General features: G+C 40.1%; 1 long non-coding RNA gene across 1 annotated transcript; it reads right to left on the bottom strand.

The window, feature by feature from the left end:
• Positions 1–4,145: 4,145 nt before the first annotated feature.
• On the bottom strand, positions 4,146–10,850 carry LOC106735583 (uncharacterized). Its single transcript, XR_001370879.2, has 2 exons — positions 10,552–10,850; positions 4,146–4,710 (listed from the first exon to the last, which is right to left on the bottom strand). It is a non-coding gene; the product is annotated as an uncharacterized LOC106735583 (long non-coding RNA).
• Between the last annotated feature and the right edge of the window lie 7 nt (positions 10,851–10,857).

Below are 10,857 nucleotides of genomic sequence, written 5' to 3'. Positions count from 1 at the left end.
GGCATTAAATAAAAAATTAGACAAATATGGAAGATTTACTGTTAGGCAACGCGAGCCAAACTATGGAAGAGAGGTATTGTGTTTTCCCACTCAATATATAATGAATGTTTGCACTCTATAGCAGAAACTTAAAGATTGGAAGGTATAAAGGCATGGAGAGTAACTGTGCACACTAGAGACTGGGAGAAGGGTGGGAAATGGGGGAAGGTAAGAGGGAAGGAATCAAGGGGAAAAAGAAAGATGCAAAACATTTCAGGGACACAATGAAAAATTATCTTGATGACATATATATATATATATATATATATATATATGGTAATATCTTTGGACTAATATACAGTATATTTGTGATGGGAAAATTCATTTGGTATGCAGTAATGATATACAGTTATTGAATGCAACCAAATAATAAAAGAAAAATATTGATTTATTGTGCTCAGTGTTTTCTATTAGGACAGAGTAACTTCCAAGCACCTCAACATGTCATGCAAACTGGAAACTTTTTTAAAAAATGTATTTATTTGTTATTCTTTTACATTTGTAATACTGCATGTGTGCTCACCAGAGATGAGAGAAAGTTAGAAAGCAAGCCACCAGGTTCAGGACTTGGACCACGGTCAGCCATGTGGGAGTCCAGCACCTTAGCCACTACACCATCTGCTGGCCCTGACTGGAAACTTTATAAGCACTTTACAGTATGTTTTTGTTTTTGCTTTTTTTAAAGAGAGATTTTTGCTATAGGGAGTTATATTCCGGCATTTGCCGGAAAGACAGAGACAGAAAGCGAGAAATCATCCCCCTGGGGGAATGGCCATGCCACAATCCTTTTTTCTCTGTTCTCTTGGGATCTTGAGCACACATGCACAGGCACCTGGTATGAGTTTAAGCCACTGGGTCCTGGACTCGAACTGCAGTCAGTTACATGGGAGTCCAGCAATGTAACCATTATGCCATCTGCTGGCCCCACAGTATGTTTAATTTTGCTTTTGTTTTCTGCTAGAGGGCATTGGCGCTCATTAGAGACAGAGGGAGAGAGAGGACCCTCTCTGTGGCTCACAGTCACAGGCAATCCCTCCTCCTCCATTTCTGCATCCTGTTGGCATTTCTCCAAGCATGCACACATGCTCAGTGTATCTTCCAAGCCACCAGGGCCAGGATTTACACTGTGTGGTAAGCCACGTGGGATCTGATTCCCTTAACCACAAGGCCAGAGCCAACCCACATATTTTCAAAATGGCACATGAGCTTGGAGAAAATATGAGAAACTCATTCCCTACCCCATTATCCCCTTCAGATATGTCAACTCTTGAAGATCAGCAGATCGCGTAATAGTTAAGTGCTCAGTGATGGACTCCCATGTAGTTGACTGTGGTTCGAGTCTTTGGCCAAGTGACTTAAAACTCACACTGGGCACACGTGCGTGTGTCCCAAATTCAGCAAGAAGAGAAGAAAAGGGATTGAGCATGGCCATTCCCCCAGGAGGTTTCTTGCTTCTGTCTGTCTCTGTCTCTCTGGCAAGTGCACATGTCCTATAACAAAAATCCCTTTAAAAAAAGAAAAGACTGGGGTCCAGCAGTTAGCGTAATGGCTATGTTGCTGGACTCCCACATAGTCGACCGCGGTGCGAGTCCCGGACCCGGTGGCTTAAACTCACACTGGGCCCGTGTGCGTGCGTGCCCAAGATCCTGAGAGAACAGAGGAGAAGGGATTGCAGTATGGCCATTCCCCCAGGAGGTTTCTTGCTTCTGTCTGTCTCTGTCTCTCTGGCAAGTGCACATGTCCTATAACAAAAATCCCTTTAAAAAAAGAAAAGACTGTCAACAACTCTTTTCCAGAAGTAACTAACTACTATCAATAGCTTGGTATGTTTCTGTTGACCCTTCAATTAAGCTTTTATATACTGGGTTGTCAGAAGTCATGACGTACTTTTCCTGTATTTCTATGCAAAAATGTGTCATAACCTCTCCAACAACCCAGTATTTGTGTACACATAGATATAATTTAGTTTTAATGAATTTGTTATTCTGAAACTTTTACCTTAAAAATATTTAAAGATCTTCCCAGTCAATACATATAATTTACCTCTTATTTAAAATGGTGCATAGAATTCCCTTACTTAGCATTTATTTATAATATTTTACTATTTGATTTCTCAGCAATAAACCTTTTTCTTTTTTTTTAAGAGAGTTTTTTGCTATAGGGCATGTGCACTTGCTGGAGAGACAGAGAGTCAGAAAGCAATAAATTTCCCACTGGGGGAATGGCCAAGCCACAATCCCTTCTCCTCCATTCTCCTCTCAGGATTTTGGGCACACATGCACCTGGCGTGAGTTTTAAGCTGCTGGGTCTGGGACCTGTACTGCAATCGACTACATGGGAGTCCAGCGACATAATCATTATGCCATCCACTGGTCCAGCAATAAGTCTTTTGTATACACATCTTTGGGACAAAGGACCTAACTTTCAAATTCTTATTCTGAAAGAAACTCTTGGGGCCAGAATGGAATGGTTGAGATTGATTAAAATGAAGCAGTGGGGCTGGTAGGTAGCACAGGTGGTTGGTAGGTGGTTAAGGTGCTGGACTCCCACATGGCTGAATGGTTCAAATCCTGGACCTGGCGGTTTCTCTTTCTCTCTGGTCAAATTGAATAATGATAACAAACAAAATTAAATAAATAACACTTAACAACAACAAAAAAGACCTTAGCTTAAAAAAAATAAAAAAGTAAAAAAAGGTGAAGTAGTTAGTATAGGAAGCATATTTATTCTTAGGGTTTTTTTTGGTTTTACTCTTTTTGGAACCTACCTTAAGGTTATGAGAATTAAAGATGACCCATGCAAAGTACTTAAAACATTGTTTGATAATACACAAAAGTCTCTGAGGTAGATACTTTTTATTGCTCATTTAGTAGGTGAGAAATCTGAGATTCAGAGGTGAATAATTTAAGGTTACATAGGTTGGACATGGCAGTACAAGAAACATGCCTGACCAAAATGCTACAGTTTCTCTTTTGTTCTAGAGTATTCTTATTCATGTTGACCCATACTTAAATCCTGTAGTACACACAAAGCCCTGCCCCCTTGCTTGCCTCTCTTTCATTGACAGTTACTATCTTGCCTTAATCTTGGATCAAATGTCATTAACAACAAAAAAACAAATTACAAAGTCAACATTCTGGGTGCAGCACAAAAGTTAATTAACTCAACCACTGATGCTCTCATAACTCAAACACAAATTACTCATTTTATTTCTTCAGCAATAAAATAACAACACAATGATTTGGTTGTAACAAAGTCATCAATGGAGAAAAATAAAAGCAAAATGAAGAAACGTTGCTTCAGCTCAAATTAGTTATTTCCTTTAAACAGGAAAAACTACCATGTTCTAATGGTTCTCAACTCTGTCTGCACATTAGAAGAATAAAGGGAAAGAAGACTGGTACTGAACAAAATTGCTACTTCAAGTTCAAGAAGAATGTCCCCAGACTGGGTGCCCAGGCAAAGATGTTTACAGTGCTGTCAGTGCTGTGAACTACAGGTCTAACGTAAAGAGCAACGAAGTCACGGCCTCAAAGCAATTCAAAACAAAGAAGTTGATCATAACTTTCTTCCTATTCTGGGAAAAGGGGGAAAGGAGGATAGGCACTGACTTGCTTCTCATTGTTCTTTATCCATTTTTTGAATTGCTCATAGTAGAGTAGCAAACATCAAATATTAGAAGTTATGCAAACATGCTGCCCAAATAGAAATTCTCACTACCTTTTACTTAAAAGCTCTGTTAAAACAATACTTTCAAAGGACCAGCCGATGGCATAATGGTTACATCAATGGACTCCACGTAGTCAACTGCGGTTCAAGTCCCCAAACCAGTGGCTTAAAACTCACTCCGGACGCGTGTACATGCCCAAGATCCTGAGAGGAGAATGATGAAGAAGGGATCCTGTCACGGCCATCCCCCTGGGGGGTGATTTCTCAGATTCTGTTTGTCTTTCTCTGTCTCTCCAACAAGTGTACATGCCCTATAGCAAAAATCTCTCTGGGGGAAAAAAAAAGCTAAAACAATACTTTCAGAAATAATCTCCCACATTTAATTTTGCATAGATGGTCAGGTCAGCTATTTGTTCAACCAAGAGCAATCAATAAAATGTATTTGAAAATATTTTATTAGTAATAGTTATTATGAAACAATATTCATTTTAGGTATCACAAATAAACTTTTTGGTGCAGTCAACGTGGCTCATTTGCGTGTTTCCCATCAACTCCTAAAACCTCCAGAATAGCTTTTTATAAGATCAGTATCTTCAAATTGAGACTCTAAACAAAACTTTTTAAAGAATGTGTATATGAAATACTTCTACAACTGCACTAAAATCTTGACCAAGTCCCTACTGGGAGGTTCAAAGTAACAGCAGACATTTATCTTCAAAACAATCTTTCCTCATTTTTCAGGTTCGGAAATGATTCACAGCAAGTGTGGAAAGTAACTTTTCCCTTAAGAATACAGGAATTCACTTAGAGATGTCTCCTCGAATTCAGGGAGTCCCATTTCTTTAGCTGCTTATGTCAGGACTCCATGTCAGTTTCACCCACTTCATTCTTGCCCTGAAGTGTTGCTTCTTCATTTACATCTTCAATGTCTGCCAGATCAATAGGTGGTAAAGGATTTCTCCAGTACTGGAAGGTGTTAAACTGCCAAAACTCTTCGTTGTGCTTTAGGAAAAAAGGAGATGAAAGTACATCAGTGACGGGGCCAGCAGGTGGTTAAAGTGCTGAAATCCTACACAGCCAATCACGGTTCAAGTTCTGGACCTGGCGCCGTGCTTTCTCACCTTCTCTCTCTCTGGTCAAATTTAAAATAATAATAATAATAATAACAAATAAAATAAAAAATTCTTAAAGAACAAAAAATAAAGTACATCAGTGGAGCCAGTCCTGAAGCCTAGTGATTAAGGGAGCCAGATCCCACATGGCCAACTGTGGTTTAAATCCTGTCCCACCCCCAGCCTGAAGAGTACACCAGGTGTGGGAACCAGCAGTTAGCATAATAGCTATGTTGCTGGGCTCCCACGTAGTCAACCACAGTTCGTGTCCCAGACCCGATGGCTTAAACTCACACCGGGCGCGTGTGATTACAGCATGCAAAATGAATTTCCTCAGCATGAATATACTGTATATTAGTCCAGTTAAAGATATTTCAGGGTCAGAAGATGGTGTAATGGTTACATTGTTGGAACCCCACATTGCTGGCTATAGTTTTGGTCTTCGACCTGGTGGCTTGAAACTCATGCCAGGTGTGTGTGTGTGTGTGTGTGTGTGTGTGTGTGTGTGTGTGTGCCAAAAATTCCTATAGGATAGAGAAATGGAGAAAGGATCAAGGAGTGACTGTGCCCCCTTAGGGTGTGCTTCCTCTTTCTCTATGGTCAGTGCACATGCTCTCTGGCCATTAAATAAAAATGTATATCAGTGGCTTAGGGAAAAAAAAACTATGTTCTTTTGGGAAATATTTCCTCATTTCAAAATGAAACTCATGTAAGAATTTGCACTCATTTTTTTAAAGTATTTATTCCTTGAGTGAGACAAATATATCCTTGACAAGGTCTTATCACATTATACCCTTTCCCTAACCCTCTAAATAATCAGATCTTGGGCAGGCACCCATTGTGTTTCAGGTCATCTCAGGACCAAAATCCACAGTCGGCCATGAGACTTCCAGCACTGCAGATAAGTACACTACAATATGTGCCAAAGTGGGTAGGTAGACAATGCAGTCTTTTACTTTGTATTTTCAACACATATACATTTATTTTGCTTAATTAAAGTACTTCATGTACACAGTCAAATCTGTGCATTTTATAAAGAATTATTTAACTTTATTATTATTATTATTTAATTTGACCAGAGGAGGGAGAGAGAGAGAGAAAGTGAGAAAGCAAGCCGCCAGGTCCAAGATTTGAACCATGGTTGCCAATGTGGGAGTCCAGTGCCTTTAACCACCATATCACCTGCTGGCCCCCAGTGCATTTTTTTTTTTTTTTTAAAGAGAGATTTTTGCTAGGGTGTGTGTACTTGCTGGAAACAGAAAGACAAAAAGTAAGAAATCATCTCCCAGAGGGGATGGCCATGCCGCAATCCCTTCTCCTCTATTCTCTGCTCAGGATCATGGGCAGGCCCACACATGCACCCAGACTGAGTTTTAAGCTGCTGGGTCTGGGACTCCCACCACTGTCAACTACATGGATTCCAGCAATGTAACTATCACACCATCTGCTAAACCCCAAATCCATGCATCTTAATATTGATGTATTTGTGAAAGTATTTGGTAGTTTACATTTTAAAAAATTTCCTCTAAGAGTATCTCTTCCATGACTTTCTCAAGTTTTTACCTTAAACTACCTGAAAACAGTCTTAAAATATTTTACCTTTCAATAAGGGAAACAAAAAGGTATTTAGACACTCCCACATACATGCACATACCCAATGGAACTTATTTTTGGTCGTTTCCCTGAGGTTTGATTTTTTTTTTTTAATTCCATTTGTAATTTACTTACTTATTTATTTTAAATTTGAACAGAGAGTGACAGAGAGAAAGGGAGAGAGAGGAGGCAAACCACCAGGTCCAGGACTCAAACCGTGGTTGGCCATGTAGGAATCAAGTGCATTTAAGTACCACGCTGCCTCCCAGCCCCAGGGGTCTGGTATTTTAAAAGTTTGACTTTACACAGACCAAATATCTTGACAAACTTCTAGCAAGTGTTAGGATATAAACATGATGAATTACAAGAAAACCTCAAGCTGATCATTTTAGATACCACTTGGTACAAGATCTAACTTTTTAATCACCGTACCAAAAAAATGGCAAAAAATCTCTCTAAAAAAAAAAAAAAAATATATATATATATATCCCCAAAGAGTGTTGGCCCCTTAAAAATCCAGAGGTTTACTCTGAATGACTATAAAATTATTTCAAGTTAACTATAAAATGAGGCTGACGTTTCAATGAAGTTTAAGACTGGCACAGAATTTCAAAAGCATTCTGAAAAATACTCTGTACAAAGGAAGCAGAACATGAATTACACAGGGTTTCCAGGGTGATAATTCTGAAATGTTAAAACCCTTCTCAGATTTTATTCTGCTGTGTACATTAAGTTCATACTTGCTATATCAGCAGTGTCCAACAGAAATACAATGGGAGCCACATGTAAGTAAAACTTTCTAGTAATCACAGGAAAAAAAGTAAATGACGGTCCGGAGGTGGCATAGTTGTTAAGGCACTGAATCCCACATGGCTGACTCCATGGTTTGAGTTCTAGACCCAGAGACTTGAAAAACATGTTGAGTGTGTGTGTGTCTGTGTGCCCAAAATCCTGAGAGGAGAATGGAGAAAAGATTGCGGCACGGCCATCCCTCCTGGGGGGTGATTTCTCATCTTCCCTCTCTCTCTCTCTGTTTGTCTGTCTCTCTGGAGAGCACATGCACCCCATGGCAAAAACCTAAAAATTTGAAAAAAGTAAATGAATCAGATAAAATCAACCTTTAATATTATGTTTCATCTAATATATCCAGAACATTATATTGTTTCAACATGTAGTCAATATCTTAAAAATTAGTACTACACATTTTTTTTATCATACTCAATTTTCATAATTTGGCATGTAATTTATGCTTCAAGCACTATTCAGACCACATTTCAATGCACAATAGTACCATATATATTAGTGGTTACTTGTCTAGAGAGCATGGCTCTCTAAGAAAGTCTTACAAAGAAGTCTGTTTGGTACCTTAGACTAGACTCTGAGACTTGGAGAATTGAGTCTTTGGGAGAATTTCCTAATATTGGCATAAAAATGTAGTAAGTTATGAGATACCATGAAAAGCTTCAATAAACAAATGGGTTAAAAACATCCTGGTTCTCTGCCTTTTGGAAAATGTATTTTTCAAATTATCTACTTATAAACATGGATGACCCCCTTCCCAAAGGTCCTGTAATGGTATTACTATAGCCTAGTGGCTAAGGCATAACCTTGGCCACCAGACAGACTGGGATTTGCATAATTCTACCACTCACTGACTCTGCTCTTGACTTCACCGGTAAAAGAAAAAGAGAAGGATCATTTAATTGTTCAATATTACTAGGTACCATACTCCAGTAGGCTTATGAATCATTAATCACTTTCTCCCTAGTAAAACAGTATTTTTGCTTACTTTCTATTAAAAATACCTAACAAGACTCAACACTGGCAACAAATCTGCATAATGTGACACTATAATGAAAAATTACATATATGGTTAATAAATACCTGGTTTTATTTTAGTTCTCTTGTTTAAAACACACACACACAAACCTGAAACTAAGAAAATATTCCAAGGGTCCAGGACAGAAGAGAAGTATCAAGACAAATCCTCAATGTAGAGAGAAGGTACCTGAGGCCATTTCCTAAAGGAGGTCCGAAGACTGACAGCAGAGATTTAACCTCTATTCTGAGCACTAGAGAAACCAGACCTTTACTGCACCAAATTCAGAAAAACTTTTCACTTGTTTTGTTATATCCCATTTTTCCTTGGAGAATAATAAACCTGTCTTTGGATGCAAAAAGGAAAGAGGGAAGCTGGTGAGGGGACAGCTTTCTCTTAGCTTTGCAGAATAGAAGCACCTCAGGGAACAGACTTAACAAAAAGAAGGAAAACGAGAGCTCCTGAGCTTTTGCCTAGAGGAAAGAGAACAGGGACTGGTCTTGGTGAAGAAAGAACCCTTAGTCACGATTATTCCCTGCCACATACTTGCAGCTACTATAGAGGAGCTGTCAAATGGGGTCCCTGCTGTGGGAAAGACTCAGGTGTACTTCTGCGTCTACATAGGCACCTTTGTGATAGGCTAGAAGAGCTCTCCTTCCTGGGGCTAGCAGATGTAGCAGTGAAGATGCTGGGCTCCCACATGGCAGACCACAGCTTGAGTCCCAGACATGGTGGCCTGAACATCATGCTGGGTGTGCATGTGCTTGCCCAAAATCCTGAGAAGAGACTCTCTCCCCAAACACACATGCCTTATAGTGAAAAAACCTTAAAAAACAAAAACCTGTACTTCCTTACCTATCATCTCCATTGTTCCCTCTTACTTTATACTGTGGCATATGTAATCTTTTTTGAGTGAGGTAGCAGTTTTGGACCATACAGTACCTGTTTGCTATTCCTAATAGCCCTGGATGACTGCTATCTCCTTAAGTAGTTGATTCTGAACATCTAAGAGGAATCTGAAGAAGAAAGTCTGGAAGAGTCATGTTTTCTAGAAATATTTACAATGTTTAATTTCATCCAGAAATGCTCTTCACCATGACTGTCTAAAAGACGGTTTCTCACGACTATGGAGGAAAAAAATTTCCCAATGATAAAACTCAGTATTTTCTGTTTTTCCACATGAACAAGTTATGCCAAAGAAAGCTCATGGGGATGAGGGTATGAGCATAGCATCTAATAAACTTCCCCAAGAGTAAGACAACGGAAAAATGTTAGTTGATGAGTTTGGTGAATTCTGTGCCTGAAGTTTGGTTCTTCCATCCCCAAGGCCTCCTGGTAACTCTTCCAGTGCTGTGGAACTCACCTTGAGTTCCTAAGTCTAGACCAAAGCTGTTCGATAATGTATAATACAAGCCAAAAGCCCAATTTAAAATGTTCTAGTGTGGGGCCAGCAGATGCTGTGGTGGTTGGGGAGCGGGACTCCCCCGTGGGCAACAGCATTCTAGTCCCAGATCTGACAACCCACTTTCTTACTTTCCTTCTCTCTCTCTCTGGTCATGTTTAAAAGTGGTAATAGTGGGACCAGCAGTTGACGTAATGGCTATGTCGCTGGACTCCCATGTAGTCGACTGCAGTTCCAGTCCCAGACCTGGTGGCTTAAAACTCACACCAGGTGCATGTGTGTGTGTGTCCAAGATCCTGAGAGGAAAATGGAGAAGGGATTACAGCGTGGTCATCTCCCTGGGGGGTGATATTTTGCTTTCTGTCTGTCTCTGTCTTTCTGGTGAGCTCACATGCCCTACAACAAAAACCTCTCGAAAAAGTGACAATAGTAATTATAAATGAATAAAATTAAATAATTATTTTAAAAATATTTTAGTAGCCCTATTAAAAAAGTAAAAGAAACAGGTAAATCTGAATATATTTTATTCAATGTGATATATCTAAATTTTTTGTAAGATAAAAATCTGAGCTGTCAATAGTTCATCTTCCTTCTTTCGTGCTAAATCTTCCAAATCTGTTTTACACTTAACAGCACATCTCCATTCGGACTAGTCACATTCCGTGCTCAGCCGCACACGGTTGAAGCCTGCCATCCTCAATAGCAGAGGTCTGGCCAAATCAGATCTTCTCCAGATGCCTGAGGTGCAGAGCTGAGGCAGCTGTGTTTCCCAGGGAGCAGGCACTCCCCAGTTTTCCTCATAGTTGCCTTACCTTGGCGCCCACATTCATTTTCAACCATCCTTTCTCACAGAATCAAATTTAACGCTAAGTTTAAAAGGCAAGATCCTTCCTCCTAGCCATTAGAGCTCTACCAACCTGTAGCGCTTCCAATTACCTGATGGCTACCACGGTGGTTGCCCTCCTTAGAAATAAATCTGTTAGGAATTCTAGAACCACCGTCGTTAAACCGCGGAAGGCGTGCTACACCCTGCAGTGTAGTGGAGCTCCGGGCCAAGGTGGTCAGCAGGTTGTCCAGCCTGTACTGAACTCGCTCCTGCCTTGTGTCCCTCTGGAGCTGCCTGGCCCCTTCTACCTCGCCTGGTCTGCTTCCAGCCAGAGGGACTGTCCCTAAACGCTGCCAACGACGGGCTCTGGGTCGTCGGGGATCTGCCTGGAGTTGGG

Source organism: Tupaia chinensis, unplaced genomic scaffold, assembly GCF_000334495.1.
Source record: "Tupaia chinensis unplaced genomic scaffold, TupChi_1.0 Scaffold000447_1, whole genome shotgun sequence".
NCBI lineage: Eukaryota > Metazoa > Chordata > Mammalia > Scandentia > Tupaiidae > Tupaia > Tupaia belangeri.
This window is presented reverse-complemented; position numbering and strand designations above follow the sequence as displayed.